The sequence below is a fragment of the Acomys minous genome (genome assembly GCF_964271855.1).
Source record: "Acomys minous genome assembly, chromosome: 10".
NCBI classification, from domain to species: domain Eukaryota; kingdom Metazoa; phylum Chordata; class Mammalia; order Rodentia; family Muridae; genus Acomys; species Acomys minous.
This window is the reverse complement of record NC_140491.1, coordinates 104973097-104995615: the sequence shown is the minus strand read 5'-3', so window position 1 is coordinate 104995615 and position 22519 is coordinate 104973097. Positions and strand designations below refer to the sequence as shown.

Here is a 22519-nt window from a genome sequence, read left to right as displayed (position 1 = left end):
TAAAACAGAAGTGGGGCTGATGCTTTGGCTCAGGGAGTGCTTGCTATACAACTAAGAGAGCCTGCATTTGAATCGCTAGCACCCCCCCCCCATAAAAGTAAGGCGTGGCTTACATGTGTGTATTACCCCTGCATTGGAACTGGGGTAGTGGGGTCAGGCACATCGTCGGAGCTTACTGAGCAGTCAGCCTAGCTGAAAGGGTGAGATTCTGCTTCAGTGAAAGACTCTGTCTCAGAAAACAAAGTATAAGGCAGTAGAGGAAAACACCAGACATCTTTCTTTGACTTCCACATGAGTGTGCATGGGCACATGAAATTCCCCCTTGTGTACACACGCGCGCGTGCACGCACGCACACACACACACACACACACACACACACACACATACACACACACACGCTCCAGAGCTGAACTGGCCTTACTCCTGGTCATTACTAGAAATAAGGACTGGTGGACAAATTGAGTTCAGTAAATAAAAGAGCACTCCCACACACACAAGTCATGGCTGCACATTTAAAGTCCATCATATCTCATCTTTGCTTTTGCTTGAATACTAGCTGCTTCCCAAAGCAGAACACTGCTCAGCTTCAAGGGACAGAGGAATGGGAAGCTGAGAGAACTAGAGATAGAAAATGTTTAGATAATGTGATTGGAGCACATCTCTCCATAGCCATTCTCTTCCCATCTCATAGGCTTTTCTTCTGGCATTGCTGCCATAACCAAGACCACAGTGTCCTGGGGATCACGATGCTGAGTGAGGTCACATGACTGAATTCTGGCCAGTGAGGTACAAGTCAAATGGTTCCACGTGGTTTCCACAAACTCTAGTCAGGGACTAGAAGTGTGTCTAGAAGAGACACACCTCCCTTTTCCTCGCCCTTGTGCATCCTGTGTGCTGCAGCGTGCTGGTGTGTGACTGGGGGGCTAGCAGGCTCACAGTGCAGAATAACCAGCTCTCCCTTGGATAAGGCAAGATGGAGATGATCTGATGGAAAACAACAGTTTGACCTTTGCCTGCCTTGATGCCTGAGGTTTAAAGCTGAAACTAAATTCCTATGAAGATAGTCCCATGGTCACAGACAGCACTAAAGCTACATGAGGTTGATCTCTGGCCTCTATGTGCACACTCACACAATGTATACACACACACACACATACACACACACACAAAGCAAGATGTAGAGAAAGTCAGTGTGAAAGAAACCCAACTCCCTCTTCCTGCCTTTGAAGACGGATCATGGAACTTTGCCCCAACTGTTACTCAGAAAAAAGAGGGACCCCCCCCAACAGTTCTATACACACAGGGAACTGAATGATGCTTCTAAGGTGAGTGAGCGGGAAGGCAAATTCTTCCCCCCAAAGCCTTAGGAAAAGTACACAGCCCCGCTGACTGCGTGGTTGTAGCCCAGGGGAGTCGCATCAGATTTCCAAGCCACAGGACTGTGAGATAATAAATTTGGATTGTTTTAAGCCTTGAAGTTCAGGGTAATTTGCTGTGACAATAACGGAGACCTAATGCATCCATCAAGCACCGTGGTCTCTCTATTCTGCTTCTGAGTCCCTCTGTCACAAACCACACCAGCCATTCGTCATCCCACCCCATGCTAAGCCAGGAGCCTCTGAGGTTTCCTCCTTCCCCCCATGTCATCCTCTGTAGTCCAACCAGTATCCAGTGGCTAGGATTTCCTTATAATGTACACACTTGGCCTTTTTGGGTCCTCGCTCGAGTTTCTTTGCAGATCCATGCTCTCAGCATGATCAAAACTCTTATTTATTTACTTTTATGTTTATGGATCGTTTGCCTCCCTGTGTGTATTGGCACCACATATGTGCTGGTACCTCAGAGGTTAGAAGAGGGTATCAGATCTCTTGGTACCAGAGGTATAGTCATTTGTGAGCCACAATGTAGGTACTGGGAATTGAACCCAGATCCTGTGGAAGAGCGGCCCATACCCTTAACCACTGAGACAGACCCAGTATTCTATAATTTTTTTTTTGATGAATAAGTTTCTACGTGAATAAACACATATATGTTATAAGTAAGAAATAGTGCCAGGAATACAACTTGACCCTCAAATAATAACTAGAAAAACATGGAATAGCCCTCTCGGGTGAAAGCATATTCCAAGTCAACTATCCACAGTGAGCAGGGTGATGCTGCATAGAGGAATGCCGACTTGAGTTGAATTGGACAGTATCATCCTCGGTCTCCACTTTAGAGGCCCAAATATCTGCACATCCCTTGAACAGATGTGTGTTCATTACCTGTCTTGTTGCTGCAACGAAATGGTTGACAAAAGCAGCTTATGGTGGGGAGGGCCTGTTTGGGCTCCCAGTTTGAGGGACAACAGTCCATCGAGGCGAGGAAACCATGACAGGCAGAGTGAGAAGCAGCTGGTCTCACTGTGTTCCCAGTCAGGAAGCAGAGGACAGTTTCTGGTGCTCACCTTGCTTTCTTCTTTCTATACAGTCCAGGACACCAGCCTAGGGGATGATGCTGCCCACAGGTGGTGGTGGTGCCCTGCGGAGGGGGGTCGACTTGATCAAGATAATCCCTCAAAGATATGCCTAGAGATTCGTCTCCAACGTGACTTTATATCCAGCCGACTGACAATCAATACAAACTACCACAGGATCCAATAATTATAAACAAATGAGTTAAGCCCCATTGCTTATGTCAGCACATTATACACACTCCTGGAGACAGAAGGGGAAGACCAAAATGAGTCACACGGAATTCTTGGTCCCTGGAGCTCCAGCTAAATGCCTCACTTTGAAGGTCACCTCACCCCACCCCACCCCTGCCAAATCCAGTAAAATAAGAAGCACCTCTCTACTTTCTCAGGTAGGAAAATACAGCTTTCAAAAAAAAATTTCAGCTGGGATGATGGTACATGTCTATAATCCCAGCACTTAGATGCTGAGTTTGAGACCAACCTTGGCTACACAGTGAGATCCTGTCTGTTTACTTCCATGCCTCACTTTTCAACTGGGTTCTTTTTTTATTAGTTATTTTTTTATTGAAAAATATCTACATACTAGACTTTGATCATGTTTTCCCTGTCCGGTTTCTCCTAGGTCTCCCCAACTTCCCAGATCACCCAACTATATCTCTCACTTTTTGAGAAAATACCCAAAAGAAAGAAAAAACACATGAAAACAAAACCCTAAAAACCCCCTTTTCTCCCTCAAAAAATATCCAGAAAAAGTGAAAGAGCCAGGTCTCAAGTTAAGACATTTCTTTCTTCAACGTCTACATATTCCACTGTTTTGTGTTCGTGAAGAGTCTATTACTTCGGGAGATGAATTAAGTGAACACATACGCAGAAAAAAAAATGACAGAAACCAATTAGCAAGCAACCCTCAAGAAGGTGCAAAATGAAGCTGTCAAACACAGGGAAAACATTCAGCAAGGGTGTGAAGAGAGGTCCCTCCACAAGGACAAGTTCATTAAGCTGGGACTCCGGGGGCTGTGAGTTCTGAGGCAGGTCCTGAGCAGAGGGGCCATACAGCAGTTTGCGAAGAAGTAGGATGTTTCAGGAGGAGGGGCCATAGGGAGGAAGATAGAAGATGAAATTATGAGCCCTCGTTACAGTTAACATAAGGTTAAGTACCTCAGAAAGTGTTCGGAAGGGATTCTTCTTATTTACTCATAAAAAGCAGTAACACAAGACATCTGAGTGCAGTCAAACTGTTGGGAGAGTATTAACTACACCCATGAAGCTGCCGTTCTGATTGCAATTAGTGAAGGCCATTAATAGAGTTAAATAGTTCGGCTCGTGCCTGTATCTGGTCCCTCAGCATCACACCTCTATCCCAGTCAAAGTGGCTTTTTGCCCTAAACTGATTCTTATATGCTCAAACTTATTCTTTTAATTTTTTTTTATATTTATATGTATTTCGTGATTCCATTTTACTATATAACAAATCCCCAATACAGGGATAGTAGAGTGAGAAACAGGGCTGCCCCATTGCACCACCTAACCCCGCCTCCACCCTCCAGCAGTCAGTGAGTGTTCTTCCTTCAGGCTTTTCTATGATGTCCTCTGATCTCCACACATGTGCTGTGGCATGCACCCATGTGTGCATGCACACACACACTCACTCACACATACATACATACACACACACACAAATAAGTAAATACATAAGTACATTCGTTTTAAAATAAAGGTTTTTGGTGGCAAATAGTTCTCACTGGAAAACACTTCCATCCTGTGAAGAAGCTCAAATGCCAAGGTAGCTGCCATTGGCTGTGCGCTGGCCTGGGAAGGACTCAGTGAGCGATTCCAGATGGAGGAACTACAGAACTCCACAGCACCCGAGTGAGTCGCTCAGGCCCATCAGCGTCAAGGTTTGAACCCTACTATTGGCTTCTTGCCAATTGTAAGAACCTCCCCCCCTCCACAACGATCTCAACACACCTGGCACAGGCCAAGGGCTGTTCAAAACTTACCTGCACTGTGAACATGCCAAAGGAGAGTAAGTCCAAACTTTCAAAGAAATAGCTGAAGGCATTTCTTTGAAATCCAAAGCAGATGACACAAACACTCAAGCTAACTTAAACCATCATCAAAAGCGAGCAATTGCTGCAGGGTGGGAAAGAAGCCCATGCTGCACCTTCAGCCATCAGGAAGACTCGGTCATCAAGTCTCTTACGTACAGAAAGGCAGAAGAAGATGTTTGCAAGGACACTAGGTGGGAAGGCATCCGGAAGGAAGCAGAGACAAATGGCTCCGGAGTCCCATCACCTGTAGGCCACCACTGCCTAAGAAAGTACACGTTTTATGGTTAACATCTATGACAATTTTCTTCCGTAATAATAGCTGAAACTGAGGAAGGCAATGAGGAGGAAAACAAGGTCTGTACTTATTAAGCTGCAAGCTTGGTTGTTCACTCCCTTTTCTCTCTTTTGCAGAGGAGGGACTGGCAGTTGAGAGAAGGTCTTGCCATGTTGCCTGTGCTAGCCTGGAATTTCATCTTCTAAGTGCTGAGACTTCAGGCGTGCGCCCCTGTGCTGCGTTGATTCTAATACTTGTCGTTGTGTTTACAAGTCCTCCTGTGGGCCGGGCCGGCCCCACACTCCTTGTGTAGCCAACATTAATCTTGGGCTTCTGATCTTCCCGCCTCCACTTCCTGAATGCTGGCTTACTAATTCTTAGGAACATATTTCACCCTGTCCCTTAAGCCATGTCACCTGTGATGTCAGCTTATAAACATTAGAATGTGAAGTTACTCCGCCAACTTGAATGACTCCCAGTGAACCCATTCTTAACCCACTTGCAGGCAGGAAGTGACACAGACTTCACTTCCTCTGGCTTTGAGTTCTGGGTGAGTCAACTTCAAGTCACCTCAGTATCTCAAGCAGCCAATATTACCCCAGACTTGTGCTAAAGGCAGGCTATGAGGGTGTTGGGTAAGGATGTGGGGGCGAGAGGGTCATCAAATGTCATTAACTGTTGGCCACTGCCCCAACATTTCAAGTCACAAAAGCCACAAGTGACGTTTCTCGTTCCCTCTAAAACCTATGAGCCGCATTTCTCACTCTACCACCACTGTACTGTACTCTCCTTACACAGCATACAAGGACATATAACACATAAGCAGTTCAGCCATGCATGCACTATGCAGACAAAGCTGAGGTAAGAGTAAATTCTGTATCCACAGATATGACAGAGAGACAAGCTGAGGTGTGGCTTGCTGTTTGCGCCAATGTGGTCATTTGGGGAATCTGTTCTTTAAGGCCCTCCTTCAACAAGAACTCAGCAACACCATCATGTCTGACTGTTACTGCCCAATGTGACGGAGAACTAGATCTTGCTTCAGGGCTGGTTAATGGCCTTTCTCCTACGAGGTCCTTCACACAGACTGGGAACTGGCAAACCTGTTCTTATTAAAATTAGATGTGTGCGCGCATGCATGTTGGGCATGTTTGTGAGAGTATGTGCCGTGACACTTGTGTGGATATGAGAAGATGGCTTGCAAGAGTCAGTGTTTCTCGTCTACAATGATCCAGGGATCAAACTCCAGTCATGACACTTGGGATCAAGGTGAAGAGCAGCATTGAGCCATTGGGCCAGCTCTGCATACACAAATATCTTAAAACCCGTGATTCTTTAGGAGTTTATGACATTGGGGCTGAGGAGACGGCTCAGCCTCAATAAAGTACCTGTCATTCAAGCATGAGGACCTGAGTGCAGCTTTGCATAGCTATGTAAAAGCGAGCCACACTGGCACATGCCTATGACCTCAGTGATCCAGGACTTGGAGACTGGTGGATCCCTAGAACTCAGTGTCCTATCTGAACTGGGGAGCTGCAATAAAAGTGAGTCAACTATCTCAAAAAAACAAAAAACAACAACAAAAAACAACAACAACAAAAAAAACAAAACCAAGGTGGAAAGCAATTAAGGAAGACACTAAACATCTACCTGTGGCCTCCCATGCACATGATCACAAATATGCACACAGCCACAGCAGCATGCATGCATACCCATGCATGTGTACATGTGCACACAGAGACACACTCATGACTTTAAAGACGTATGGTTAAGTCATGCTCTACCTATGTCCTCATCATTAAATCCTTAATTGTGTATGTGGGTCCCTTGGGATTACACACCGTAGTGGTGAATCGTTGAGTCACGTCTAAGCATTCTGGAGACCAGCATCATTCCCTGGTTAGATTGCCATCCTATCAGAACGTAGCTTTACACGACATGAGATGAAAGAAAGCCCCAGTGATACAATAGAGGCCAAGAGTAGGCAAAGCCAGGGCTTCACCATGCTGTGATTCCCCGGAGTGCTGGTGGTTTTCCCTGGTAGTGCGGTATATAAGTTGCTTTCTATGAAAACCACTGAGGCAGGAACAACCCTTGCCTGGGCTGAGAAACAACTGTGGAACAAGATGAAACAGTCAGCACGTAGGGTCCCCACACCCCACTGTTGCTGCTGGCGGACCTGATCATGGAGGATACAACTTTACTTGGAGTGGCTCCAAGGCAAGGCAAAGAAAGTTTGACAGCCGTGCAGCTGGGCTGGACCACTGCAGGTACCCCTCCTGCTGCAGAGCTCTGGCCACTATGCTTGCTACACTGAGCCTGACTGAGCTACAGGTAGACTACATGGAGAAACAAAGGGAAAAAGAACCAAGGTTCTCTGCCTGTCCACCTCTGGGAGCTCATTTAATGCATCAGTTTGGGTTCATGCAAAAGTCACAAGCCACCGCACCAATAGTTTGAACAGAGAGATGGTGACGGACTCCGAATAATTCAGCGTAATGAGAACGCTGAAGAACATTGAGTAGATGGCAGGAGCAGCTGCTACTTCTTACGTAGCAAGAAGTAAAATTGTCAGAGCACCTAACCCACACCCCAGCTGAGTTCAGACCCCCTTGGGAAGGACATGACAGAGGCGCTTGGTCACAGGAAGTTCTCTTTAGGTCACACAAGACAGGGCTGGCCAGCGGGAGAGGATGCCTGCCAGCGTGTCTAGAGGCTCCTCAGGCAGCGGCCTTGTTGAAGGTGAGTGCCCTAGGGTGTTTAAATGTCACAGAGAGCCAAAGGGAACAGCATCAAGGGAAAAAGAGAGACCATGCCTCTTGCCATGCGGTGGCCTTCCAATGCCCTCTGCTGACAAAGCTTTGCATCTGACCCACAGAGTCCATAGAGAGGCGCTGAGGGTAGCTCTGAGCTGAAGGGCAGTGGGAACTCGACTCCCAACTCCTGGAAGGAGATGAGACAGAGACAGGAGTGCTGGGGCGCTGGCTGGCAGCGGATTTAGGAATTTCAACTCCAGAACACAAACGGGGAGCTTCAAGCCACCATGTGGATCGGCCCTCTAGGTCCTGACACCTCATGTTTAAGGTGTGATGAAGGGCTCATAGCGACCCCCCTCCTACCAGTTAAAAGGCCTTTAACAAACCTGTCTTGTCATGGGGCATAAAATTTCCTCATTAAGACTCATTACTTTCTATCCTGGCAGTTCTTCATTAGAATTGCATCATTCTGGGAGGCAGCCTCCCAGACACCTTCAGGGTCAAGACTGTCCTAGACAGAGATGGCAGTGAGCATTGTGAAAGTGCAAAGGCTTGGGGCCCTGTCAGAGAAGAGCACAGGTGATCTGTGTCTCTCTGTCTCTGTGTGTGAGTGTGTTTGTCGCTCTGCCTCTCTGCCTTTCTGTCTCCCTCCATCCCTCCCTCCTTCCTTCACTGCCTCCCTCCCTCCCTCGTTCTTCTGTCCCAGGGCCTCTAAGATTTTTTTTTTCATCATAAGAAGGAAAAGGAGTCAATGAAAATTCGAGTGCTTCAAGCCTCAGGTGCCAGGCAAGATCCTGGTCACAGAAAGGGGCGCCCTTTTCTCCTGGGGCCTCATTTCCTGTCACTGTCATTGTGAACGTCATCAGCTGGTTGGCCAGAAGCTGATGAGGACAGACAGTGGTTCCATGTCCTTTTAGTCAAAGCCAAGGCTTCCCTATAAACTGTCTACTCTTCACACAAACCCGTAATGCAGACAGACAGGTGCCCCAGTTTTACAGCTAAGAAAATGAAGGCTTCACAAAGTCCAGGCATTGGTGACAATGTAGCCAGCTCCAAACACAGGCAACTCAACTGAACTGCACACCCACACCCTCTGCGCCAGCCCGGGAATTCCTCTCAGCCAACGAGACACCATGTCTTTCAGTTTCTGCCAGAGTCATGCATGGCATATTACCGGGTAATGTGGACAGGACTCAGAAGCCAGGTGACCTGTCATCCCGGTTTCTTAAGCTTAGCAGGGTTCAGATCACCAAGATGTCAGCCTGTAAGAATACTTTGGTTGGGGTGCAAGGTGATCAGAAATGGGGAGTATGAGATGAACGTGTATTCATCTGTTGAGCTGTTTGGTTTTGGTTTTTTTTTTTTTTTCTGTCATTCTGTTCCCTCTAAAGACACAGCTGGTGAAACCAAATGGGTCATTTTACCACAATCAGACCAACGTCAAGGATCACCAAGCACCATTTGTTCTTTAAGGCAAAGCCACGCATCTAATTATAGCTCATTGTTAATAAATTTGTAATAGACAAAAAAAAAAAAGAAATTGACTGCTTTGGATTTTGCTCCCCAGCAAAGCAAAACCATTCAAATGGCAGATTGTACGGTCCATTCTTTCTTTATCGCTTCCATAAAGTTAGCAATACATTGTAGACAGGAAAAATCAGGGCAAACAACCTGAAATGAACAGATTGTACCATCAGATCTGGCCACATTGTCTCTAATGGGCAAAATTAGCAGCTGAATGTTAACACCTGCCACCATGAGCCGACCCTGGCACACGCTCCAGGTAGGAAGGCTGCGCAGTTCCTCAGAGCAATCTGAGCCCAGGTCACCAGAGGCAACACACATGCAAAAGCCCGCCAAAGTGCAGGCAGGCTCCATTTAAAATCGGCTGGCTGTAGCAAATGCCAGGGGAGGCAAAACAGCACTGGGCATTAACAGTGGACTCTGGGAAAGGTCTTCTAAAAACTGTGGCACTCTAACACTATGTGGGACTCAGACAGAGAAGCTGACCTCGCAGGACACTAAGCCTTTCTCCCTTTTCAGAGGCAAATAACACTGGGGACACACCCTTCTTTATCTAGTGGCTTGCAGTTGTGACCTTACTGCGACAGATTATGGTCTATTGCTCTCAGGGACCTCAAGGTCAATTGCAATCATCTCCTGCTAAATAGCTTATGCCTCAAGTCCTGGCCCTTTGTAAAGGAGGCCCAAGTGAGGAAAGCCACATTTGTTTTTCTGACGTTATAAATATGTCTTCCTGTTACAAGGGCTTCAGCCATTTTTCTACCTGGTTGCCTAGCAACCCTTTCAAGGGACGGACATATTGGAGAGGGATGCTGGAGACATACAGATGAGTTTGTATTATTTTATAGATTCCTTTTCAAAAATTTATCTGTTGTGTGCTCCTGGGGCAGGGGTAAGGTGGGGTGGAGGGTCAGTGCTAAAAAGTGATGGTGATTACTCTCCTAGCAGGAACACAGGAGGCCAGTGAGCATATTCCACAAACGTAGTCAGCAAACAGAGAAAGGTATCCTGCCTATTTATAAAACTGCACAACAGTGCCTCCGCGCATCAGAAAGACATTGAGTGCACAGGGTACATACTCAGGGCCCTCAGCTGATGAGGTCCGAGGCAGCTCCCGAGGGTAGCCTGCACTTTCACCACATCCTAGATTGAGGGACAAGTACACTGTGCAGAATTGTTATCCAGCTGGTAGCCTTCCTTTTGCTAAATTATATAGCCCTACAAAAAAGCACTCAATTCATTTGGTGCTCATGTTCATTTGTGCTGCCTTGAGCTAAGAAGTCCTGCATGGTTCTTTAAATTTCCCCCACATTTGTAGTTTGTGCCCTTCTTCATTTGTAAGTTTAAACTTACTTTTTTTCATAATGTGGTTGGTAATTCACCTATTTTTTTAATCTATAAAGGCTCATGATCTGTACTATGCTTCTCCTGTTTTTATAATACTCTGCTTATTAATTTCCATTTCAGTCTTCTTAAATCCTCCCCTTTTAAACATTCTAATTGCTCAGGTTAATTAATTATCTTTCTTCAACATTAATACAAGTATTTGAGGCTATGAATTTGCCTCTAGTCTCTGCTTTAACTATTTCTTGTTAATTCTGATAATGCAGCATTTTAATAAGTACTTTTCCTATCTACTTGATTCCTATTGAGACTTTCTTTTCAGCTTGAGCTGTTAAGCAGCAGGGTTCTAATATTTTGTATTCAAGTGGTAAGACGTTATTTTTTTCTTGATTTGTTCTAGTTTTATTGCACTGTGGTCAGAGAGTATTGTCTATATTAACAATATGTTTGGAATTTGAATGTGTCTTTACAACCCCTGTAATCTTATAGTGTTTGTGTGTGGGGGTGTGGTGTGTATGTGTATGGTATGTGGAGAATAGGGGGGGGAAGGGTGTGTGTGTGTGTGTGTGTGTGTGTGTGTGTGTGTGTGTGTGTAGACAAAGATCCTTTAAAATGTTTTTACTGTTCCAGGGGCTGAAGAGATGGCTCAGTGGACACTTACTGTTCTTGTAGAGAATCTGAGTTCAGTTCCCAGCACCCATATGGTAGTTTATAACCATCTATAACTCCAGTTCTGAGGGATCCAAGTGTAGACACTGTTTTTAAACTCTATTTTATTTGGGGTTCCTTCAAACCCCTAACCTGAGGTTTAGAGAAAGAAAGACGGGAGAGAAGACGTAGACCTCTTTAGACTTAGTTCTAGCTGGCTCGGGTCATTGAGTTCTTTGGGAAAATACTCATCTCAGTCATCAGGATATCCAGCAGTCCAACAACAGCAAACGGCAAACCCAGCAGGAAGGCCAGGCAGCCCTAACAGGCATCTTCCTCCTTCATCCGTCTCCTTGAAGCCCTCGCCCTCTCTCTGTAGGCTCTCATATTTATACCTCTCCTAGTCCTCAGAATTAAACCACTCCAGCTAGCAAAGACCATGCCTTGTACATGGCTGTTATCAGATGTGCATAAATTGAGGCAGTCCCCAAATTGACACTTGGGATTAAAACAAACCATCTTTATATAACACAACTGAGTTTTTAAAGAAACCAAGGACATTTGTTCAACTATGTTCTTAGCAGCCTTATTTGTAATAGCCAGGATCCGGAAACAACCTAGATGTCCCTCAACAGAAGAATGGATAAAGAAACTGTGGTACATTTACACAGTGGAATACTACTTAGCTGTTAAAAACAAGGAAATCTTGAAATGTGTAGGCAAATGGATGGAACTATAAATGATCATCCTGAGTGAGGCAACCCAGACCCAGAAAGACATACATGGTATATACTCACTTATAAGTGGATATTAGCCCAACATAGGTGTCCTCTGAGAGACTCCACCCAGCAGTGGATCCAGACAGATGCTGGAACTTGCTGCTAGACTCATGGGTGGAACACTGAGAGTGGCATGGAGAGGGGGGAATGGAAGAATCCAGAGGGCTCAGGAGTCCCCACAAGGAGCCCGATCTGGACCCAGGGGGGGCCTGCACAAACTGCTGTACCAACCAATGACAACGCATGCAGTAAACCTAGACTCCCTGTTCAGATCTAGCCAACAGACAGTTCATTCTCCATGGCTGTGGGGATAGTGGAGACTGCTTATGACATGAACTCTGGTGCCCCCTATTTGATCACTTCCCCTAGGTGGAAAGGCCCGGCAGCACACAGAGGAAGGCTATCTGGATGAGATCTGATATGCTGTGGCCATATGGTGGGGGAGGAGGTCCCCTTCTGTCACAGGTCTAAGGGAGGGGTACAGGGTAGAAGAGGGAGGGTGGGTGGGAATGGGAAGATACAATGAGGGGATAACATTCAGGATGTAATCTGAATAAATTATAATAAATTAAAATAAAAAACAAAATATCCACTATATCCAACTTTTTCTTCTGACCTCTGAAGGCACCAGCAAACACATAATATATGCACATAGATGCAGACAAGACACTCACACACAAAATAAATAAATATTTTAAAATTAAAATTTTTGTTTACTATAAATACAATATATTTAGTAATTATATATGTTGTGACTATATAATTACATAGAAACAAGTATTTGTAGATAAAAATCTTAAACACTGTTGATCAAAAATGGGGAATGCTTCTCATTTCAAAATTGAAAATTGGCAAAAGCATGCATTTTGCTTACTTTCTATTTTTAAATATATCACCCATGAAACAAGAGAAGTTCATTAAATAATATCTGGAACCAATGTTAATATGCTTGTGCTGTTTGTTTTATAGCTGTAATGCCTTAGATAGATATGTTATTTACATCAGCATTATACAATATTATTTATTAAAAAGTGCCTGCTTGGATTGATTTAACATTTTTGTCATGAATTCAATATTATCTACTATTAAGAACTTGGTGCTAGCCAGGCATGGTGGTGCACGTCTATAATCCCAACACTCTAGAAGGCAGAGGCAGAGGCAGAGGCAGAGGCAGACAGATTTCTGTGAGCTTGAGGCCAGCCTGGTTCTCAAAGTGAGGTGAGTTCAGGATAGCCAAGGGTATACAGAGAAACCCTGTCTCAAACAAAAAAACAAAAAAACCAAACAAAAAAAACCACACACACACACACACACACGCACACACACACACACACACAAACACAAGCAAACAAAAAAGAACTTGGTACTACAATTTTCATTTTTTAATTTTTATTTTGGGGACAGGATCAGTTTGTAGGCCTGGCTAGCCTGGAACTCACCATGTAGATCAGACTGGCCTTGAATTCCCAGATATCTATCTGTTTTTGTCTCCCAAATGCTGAGATTAAAGGTTTGAGGCACTATACCCAGAATAACTTTGCTTTATAATGAATGCGTAATATTTTAAAGAAACTAATAGAAAAAATGAGAAGAAAGTATTTGAGGGACCTTTTATTTTAGCCCACATGTCTTTCACTTTCTGTGCTCTTAGCCTTTCACTGTATATTGCAGTGGTCATAATCTTCATCTTTTTTTTTTTCAAGGCAGGTCAAATACCAAAATTTTCAGTCCTTATTTATTTGAAACCAAAATTATCTTTCTCTCACTCATTGGTTAAAGGACAGTTTTTCTCAAATATCTCAAATTTTGTTCATATCATCACATTGCCTGCTGACTTCAATTTTTCATATGGAAATTTAGCCATTAACTATATTGGTGTCCCCTGCACATGACTAGGTGTTTTCCCCCGTCGACGTCAAGATATCTTGTAGTTTGACTCTGGGGTGTATAGTTGTCAGTCTTGTGGGTTTAATGTGGTAGTCTGACTAAGGGTGCCCACGCCCCCATAGGCTTATGGAGTTGAATGAACTTCATCACCAGGGAGTGGCACTATTAGGAGGTGCAGCCTTGTTGCAGGAAGCGCATTACTGGGGATAGGCTTGGAGATTCCAGCATGCTCGAACCAGGCGCGGTGTCTCTCACGTCCTGCTGTCTGATGACCTGGATGTAGAACTCTCAGCTACCTTTCTAGCGTCGTGTCTACCTGTGCGCTGCCATGCTTCCCGGCATGACACTGATGGACTAGACCTCTGGACTGTGAGCCCGCCCCAATTAAATGTGTTTCTTTGTGAGTTGCTGTGTTCATGGTGTCTCTGCACATCGACGGAACACTGACTAAAGCACTTTTCCTTTGTTCTTGTTGACCTTTTTCTTTGTATAGACTACAGTTTTCATCAACTTTGAGTTGCTTTAGCCCATTATTCTTCATACACATACACACCAATAATATATTTATATACATTTATACCTCTCCTCTCCTTCTGAAATACAATTTACATGTATATTAGAATGTATGACAGTGTTTCATATGTTTTTTTTTTGACTCTGTTCTCTTTTTTTCCCTCCATCTTGTTCCTGTGTTCTTCAGATTCATTGCCATAGACCTATCTGCTGTGCTTTCTGTGAGTTTTCTCTTTAATTTCAGTTACTGAACTTTTCACGGTCAGTGACAGTTGGTTATTGTGGAGCAGCACAGTGAAAACACACATGGCTCTAGAGACAAGTTTCATGGACACTGCCATTCATTGGCTTGTGAACCCAGACAGCTCACTTGACTTCTCTCTGCCTCAACTTTCTCATCTATAAAATGAAAAGATTAATAGTGATTAAGGTCAGTGCAGTTTGAGAATTAGTTGAGATAATATGTCAACATTTTAATATAAAGTAAGGATTAAGTAACACTTACTTTAATATTATAACTGCTGATACAGGACTCTGGTCATTGTCAGCAAGTATAATCTAGAATAAATTTTGTACTCCAAACCTTAAACCAGACACAAGAGTTGAATCCTGTACATGTTGAACCCTGTCTGTATTTCTCAAGTTCCAATGTTTGGTTCATCAGTACATTTGTGTCTGTCTATTGTTTCTCTAAATGATACTCTGTTACAGCTGTAGGATCACGAGGTAAGAAAGTTGGCATATGATGTTTCTAGCCTACTACTATGCATTAAAGCCTTGGTCCCAAGTCTGTGGACTATTGGGAGGGGGTGGAAACTTTAAGAGGTGGGAGCCTAGAAGAAGATCTTCCAGTCACTGGCAGTGCACCCTTGAAGGGGACTGTGAGACTCTAGCCTCTTCTAAGCTCTCTCTCTCAATCTCTCTCTCTCTCTCTCTCTCTCTCTCTCTCTCTCTCTCTCTCTGTCTCTCTCTCTCTCTCTCAATCTCTCTCTCTCTCTCTCCATGACTTCCTGACCAAGAAGTAAGGAGTTTGCTTTACCATGTGTTCCCACCACCATGTGACACCCTGGGTCTAAAGCCGCAAGGCCAATCAGTCATAAATCAAAAACTCTGGGACCCTTAGCCAAAATAACCCTTTTCTCTTTATGAATTGGTTTATGTTAAGTACTTGGCAAAGGGACAGAAAGTTGACCAATGCAGCTCTTTCTCAGACGACATGGAGCTTGACCTATGGACATGCCCATAGGTCCTTAAGTCCCCTCCCACAGCAGCAATTTTCAACTGCAACACCCTTCCTCTTGATGATGCTATCTCCTCTGCATTTAAACGACACTGCCCTGCCTTGAAGCCTACTGGTCTGGACCTTTTACATGACCCTAGCCCGTTTGAGCTCACGCTCATACAAAGTCCTTGCAGCAATATAATTTTGTCTAAAAGCCCTCATTTCATGGGTGAAGACCAGTAACCCCACCAGTACCCCAGTTTTCACTCCTTCCCAGTCCCATCTCTCTTCCTCTCATTAGCTAACTCCCTTAACATTTCCATTATTATGAGCCATCTCCTAATGCACTAAGCAATGCAGAATCATCTAGGACTGTAATATATGGTCGAATCAATATGTATCAGTAGAGTTGATCCAGCAGGCAGTGTTCTGATAAGTGTTAATTAACTCATAATATTAATCCTGGTGAGCCAAGCACAGTGGCATTTTTAGTCCCCTTAATCGGTCTACGGAAAGTCTGAGCAAAGATAAAGATAAACTGTCCAGTTTCCAAACATGAATGCAACTCAAAAGTTTCCCAGTGACAATGAACCACACTTTATTCTTTACAGAGCATTATCACAAATGTATCTGATTCAAATCTCAAAATGGCTGGGTGATCCATTAATAGGTAAGGTGATAATGATGACTCTTATTTCAGAGACGAGGGAGCAAGGCCAAAGAACGTCAGATGCCACTTAGCCATCTGAGTAAGGAGCTTTGCTTGCCAACTAATTTGTCTTGCCTTCAACTCATTGAATTTTCCAGCGAACCCCATGATTAGGCATTCTATGAGAAATCCACTGACCAAAAAAGCTGAAGAAATGGTGAAGATTTTTTTTATTATAATGAAGAGTCTGGGAACCCTTGTGGCTGAGAAATCTGGTTACCTTCATTACCCACAGTGTTTCCCACACTTGCCTGACCATCTTCTATGTAATAACTGTTAATGTACCATAGAATTCTGAGTACCATTGCCATATACCACTCCATTTCCCAAGAATCCCAGAGAATGTCAACTGAATAATGATGTTGCCTCTTGGAGGAGCCCTTTTCTCTTAGCAGCCTCTATGGCCTCAGTAAACACTGCATCCAGTCTATAGAGGGAAAGGGTCTCTGGTGAGGAAGTGAGTAGACCACTGGGACACAGACACACTTACCATAAAACTGGGCCCTTCCTGAAGCAGCTCTAATAGTATTTCCAAAGCACAGTGTAAGCATATCTACATCCAAGTCATCCAGGAGACCTGGAGAACATGACCACCCCCAGACTATGGCTAACTCTAAGGACGGGGACAAAGAATCTGCATTTTAACAAGCTCATTAAGTGATTCTGACATGGCTCGGATTTGAGAAGCACAACTGAAGGTAGCCAACAACAGATGGGAGATATTTTTCCAATTAAATCAAAGTCACAAACTGAAGTGGAAATGGCCCAAGATGCATCCAACAGGGGACTATTTGGTTCCTTGGTAAATAACCACATCTCGATGAGACCAGCTTTCCTGGGGAAGACTATTCCATGGTCTATCAGATTTCTTCATTAGGGAAACTTCCCTGCTATTCCATCTAAGTAGCTTTCCTTAATTTGATCCTATTACTCCCATGCTTTATACAAGGCCGAGTACAGCAGTTATACTCAATAAGCAAAAATGCTATCTATATAAATGCCACTCAAGGCCTATGCTTCCATCTAATTACCCTCAAACAGCCCCATCTCTCCACAAAGCAAAGTCAAGCCAGGTCTCCAAGGCCAGCTATTTTAGGTCTCAAATCTTGATTTGGAGAAGTAGTTTCACCATCAGAGTCAAGAGTGTAGCCACCAGTTCTCCCAGACAGATGGCATTCTCACAGCTCCTCAACTATATTACAGACCTCAGGACTCAGAGGACTGTTCAAGATGCAGGCACTTAGGGAAATTAGAATGTGACCATAACTACTGAATTCATTATAAATACTGTGACTCCCTGGCACTGGGGGAAAGACCATGATCACGATAACACCAATGTTATGACAATCAAAGGGACCAAGGGAAGATAATGGCAGAGGTGTGGAGTGCACACTGGAGAGCTCCTGATAGGAGTATTAGAAATTGCAAGAAGCTGCCAGCTTGGATAGTCATTAAAAATTCAAAATATACAACATTTTAAGATTTCCTGCCCAGGCATGGGTGGGTGGACTAGATGACCATCTCGGATTTTTAAAAAGAAAGACTTTATGAATATTCAGAAAATGGAGTTAGGGAAGACTATTTTTGAGAGCAAACTCTTTGGAAGAACAAATGATCCATTCAGAGATCATTTGAAGACTCCCAGTCAATTTTCCACATTTCCAAGTACCTTGGACAGAGTACCTTGGATAGATTGGCATACCTAAACTAATAACGATAATTAGCATCTAAATCAGATACATCACGTGCATGCATATGATTATATGCTTGAGTATTTGCTTATGCATAGCTGGCTAAAATCCTGAAGATCACAACACTGAAGGAATAATAAATGTGGAGTGCTTGGTGTGCCTGTTAGCTTTAACCGTCAACTCGATGCAACCTAGAGTACGGCATGGGAAGAGTTTTAATTAAGGATTTGCTTGGATCAGATTGGCCTATGGGCATGACTGGGAGAGATTATCTTCATTGTTAATTGATGTAAGAAGACCCAGGTCATTGTGGGAAGTGCCATTCCCTGGTTTGGAGCCATGGTTCGTGTATGAGTAGAAAGGGATGACTGGCTCTGGGTCATATATGAGTAGAAAGGGCTGGCTGGGTCTTTAGCAAGTAGGCAGTATGCTGCTTCCATTTTTCTCTGCTCTTGACTGTGGCTGTGATGTGACTAGCTGCCTGAGTCCCTGCCTTGACTTCCATGAAATGAAAGACTGTGACCTGAAACTATAGGGCAAATAAACCCCTTTCTCCCTAAGTTGCTTTTTGTCAGGACATTTTATCATCCCAGGAACAGAAATGAAACTAGGACACTTCACAATCCTCTTCAGCTATGAGTACAGCGACAATCAATCAATAGTAACGCTGTCAATCATAACCTGCTACATCAGCTTTGGAATCGACTCTGAATGAGCCCAGGCACCTGTTATTTAGAGTCACATTTGCATTGATCTACTTAGAACCTGAAAGATAAAGACTGTAGACTTTGCAACTATGTGTCTGGACCAGGGTTTAGTCACAAAGAGAGGCCACGGCTGGGAGAGCCTGGGTGCGTCAACTCTGAAATCACTTCCCAGGTCCACTGCATGTTTCTGATTGTTCTAAGCCTCTTTTCCATCGAATGTAAAATAAGATTGTAATAGGTGTATTCACTATAGAAATCAAGTGAGCGCTAAAGTGTGCCTCATGAAAAACATTAAACACAAGGTCACCCACGAAGGAGTGACTGCTCCCATTTGTTGAAGACTGGAAGTAAATCAAGAGAGTCATCACCTTCCTTAAATCTCCACGTTACCCCTAACACTATGTAATAAAGACATGAGGAATCAGTCTGCAAACTATGGGTTCACAGGAACCACAGATTAAATGCTCCTTATTTCTCAGCCTTCAGAAGCCGAAAAAGAAGAAAATTGCTTGTTATTTTTGGGGAACAAAACAGTAACAGAATAAGACACTAAGAATCACAAGATGAAAGTGATCTGAAGGAAAAGTTGACAGTCCCCAAAGTATGACTAAGGGTCTTAATGACCGAACACTAATTCCCCGGAGCTAATGAGTTCCTGCACAGAATGGTTTGTGCCATAGAAAGTAAGCCCGCGTGGATGGAACCCCCATGAAGCACACGATGGGGACAAAGCTGAATGATGCTGAGTAACGCAATGTCAACAGCCTTAACGTGTCTTTTATAGTCATCTAATTCCAGAGAGCCGATCCCAACCTCAGCAGCAAGATGCCTTGCACCTTGTAAACTTCCCATTCTAACACTCCTGTGGGGGAATTCTGTCCTTAGGCTTCCTATGGCTGTTTCCATCTTAGTCAGAGAAGTTTGACTCTCCACAGGAGACCTTCACAAGATTGGGGCTGCCGATGGCCCCTCAGAGAGAGAGGACGCAGGGATCAGCTGACTCTCGTCTGAGATCCCAGCCACACCCACCTCCTGAGTGCCACCCCCATTTCCACCTGCATGTATTTTCATCCCACTGGTATGAGGAGGTTCTAGAGGTTACGGGAGGTGAAATATGAAGCTAAGGGAGGGTACTCTACCTATGAAGCCATCACCCTTTGCCTGAGGTAGGGTGTCTTTAGTGCTGCCGCTGTCTGAGCAGTCATCCATGCTCCTGTAAGTAAACCCAGCAAAGCTATTGGATCATAAGAGACATTTGGGAATCCTTTCTTTGGAATGTCATTGGTGTCCTACCTGGAGAGGAGTTTGTTCACATCCCCTCCCAAAAGGTAATGCAACAATTTCCCCATCTGAGAGAACTCTCTTCAATCTTAGTCGCCTATTAAGATCTGTCACTCTCCCTCCCCTAGCTATTTCTAGACATTTAGTTTAAAATTCATAGCTCCTGGGCTGGAGAGCTGGCTCAGAGGTTAGGAACACTGGTTGTTATTCTAATGGTCCTGATTTTAAATCCTAGCAACCACATGGTGGCTCACAACCATCTATAATGAGATCTGGTGCCTTCTTCTGGCATGCAGGCAGGCAGGCATGCAAGCAGAACACCGTATGTATAATAAACATATTTTTAAAATACATAGTTCCTTATCTAGGTGCTCATGAGTTCCCTAATACTTAATTGCATTGCCTATCACAGTAGAGAAAACTCTGTTGGGAGCTAGGGGATGTGGTTGAGGCAATAGGAAAGGCCATGCAAGAGAATGCAAAGCGCTGTGAGGATGCCTAGAGACCAGCCAGGAAGACGCCCCCTCGCCTGCTTGCCAAGGGGTCAGAGTGAAGGAGGAAGTGCACACACTTCCCAAGGTGTTGGCTCTGCTGGGACTTCCTGGCAGCTGCTGGTCAAGTGCATTCAGGAGTTAATGAAACCAAGCCTATTCAACCCTCATCCTGGCAAACGGGAAGGTCGGGTGCTGTGCAAGGTTATGGAGTCCTTCTGGGGAGAGGTGCTTGGCAGACTGTGGTCACCCTGCAGGATTCTAAACTGCACATTAAATACACATAGGAAAGCAAACCCTGGGAGTGGAGTGGACAGCTTACCTTTTTTTTTTTTTTTAAGTGGGGAAGGAAGCATATCCCCCACCCCCCACTCAGTAGGCTTCTGTTTCCCTAAAACCATCCGGACCCTGGTTCTCTTTCCTCGGCCAATAATGAATGGCAGTAATTACCCGTGTGGGCTCTGTGTGAGTCACGAGACAGTTCTGGCTCCCTCTCCTAGCAATTTTGAGCTCTGTGTGTGTGTGTGTGTGTGTGTGTGTGTGTGTGTGTGTGTGTGTGTGTGTTACCCATAGCTATTGAAGTGTGGAAAATGGATCACAATTCCATTCTGGCTGCCTTTTGAAGACTTGATAGACAGCTGGAGAAAAATGTTCCTGCAGCTGCCAGGATGTGAGGTGGTAGCCATGGGGTGCGCATGGCGAGAGGAAAGAAAGGAAGTCCTGAAAGGAAACCATCAAGCTATAAAACCCCCAAGGAATACTTTTCAAAGGCTGGAGCTACTGGTATTAAAACAGAATCTGGGGTCCAGGCAGCTACCTACAGGAGCTTTTCTTTAAGGAGACTCTGATTTCTGTGGAGCTGTGGCCAGGAGCTCAGACAGCAGAGAGCTCACACTGGGAGGGAGGCTGCCCCTCCGCCCCCTCCTTCCCCCAGAACAGGTGCAGCTGCAAGTCAAAGGACTCAGCTGTAGTCCCTTCCTCCTTCACAGGCAATTACGATTCCAGGCAGAAAGTAGCAGGTTCCTCAGTGAGAGGATTTTGAGAGTCCTCCCAACGTTCTCCTGACTGATGATGGTGGGGTCTTCTTGTGTAGTTGCTGAGCACCGCGTGAGCATTCCTAGGTCATACATAGGATCGACGTATCCCATATCAGCCAAACCGCTCACACAGGGGCTCCAGACCCTTGTTTTAGAGGAAGGCAAGCAGTTCTAAGCTAAATACAGTGTGCTGTGGTGTCTTATCTGCCCATTCCTGTTTGAAGTGGCTCGTCAAAGCAGGAGGACTAACACAAACTAGGAACCAAAGATGCCGATGTTCAATAAGATAGTCACTTTTAATTTATAAAATATTCCTACCCCACAAAAACAAAACAAAACAAAAACTCTACTGATTTGAAAAGCAAGGATGCCAATTACTAACAATAGAGGAAGGGACACGGCGACATATTTATTACCCTGACCTAGTCTATGTGTGACTCTGAAACATTTGCAGGCATGTAAATGCAAAAACCTCACCCTCGATAAACCCCTCCAGAGGTGTAGGTACAGCAAGCACAGATCCGAACACTCCCCAAGTTGCAGGTTGGTGTGGTTTCCCTGGCAAAGAGAACAGTTATCTAAAGAGGCCTCAGGCCTCTCAGGAAACGAGCTAACATGGGCTTCCGTCAAGTGGCCAAGTAAAACAGGCAGAAAAGTCTCTTTCCTTAGCCCATTGCAAAATTAACATTTCTACCCCTCCCTAACAGCCTTCCAATCAAGGTTGGCTGCAGTAACATTTGCCTGTTGATTTAGATCAATTGTGTAACTTAGGTCACATTTTAAGCACTTTCTTATTCATCGCCAATACCTTCATCAGTGGGATTGGAACCTTTTCCTACGGTTCAAATAGTGAAGACCCACATTTGGCCAGTGATTTGTTTGCTAAATAAGCTCTTCCTGAAAGCCAGGGTCTGTTTTAAATATCAGGGGTCCCACCCTTGTTCCCTGATTGCTCGCAAACAAAGAAACCATCTGGGGAGGTATGAGTGTGGGGGGGTCCTAGCTGGACAAGACCTACCACCGTCCCATGGGACCTGTGTTAGAACTCTGACTGCTGTGACAAATACTCGCCAGAAACAAGCATAAGGCAGGGAGAATTGTTTTAGTTCACTATGTCAAAGATTTCCATCCACCATCTCTTCGGTCCAT

The 22519-nt window shown here is 44.5% G+C and overlaps 1 protein-coding gene across 1 annotated transcript in view; it reads right to left on the bottom strand.

Annotated features, from left to right (window-relative positions):
• LOC311607591 (myosin-IIIb-like) overlaps positions 1-22519 on the bottom strand; it is a 156051-nt gene that overhangs the window by 42651 nt on the left and 90881 nt on the right. The window lies entirely within an intron of this gene.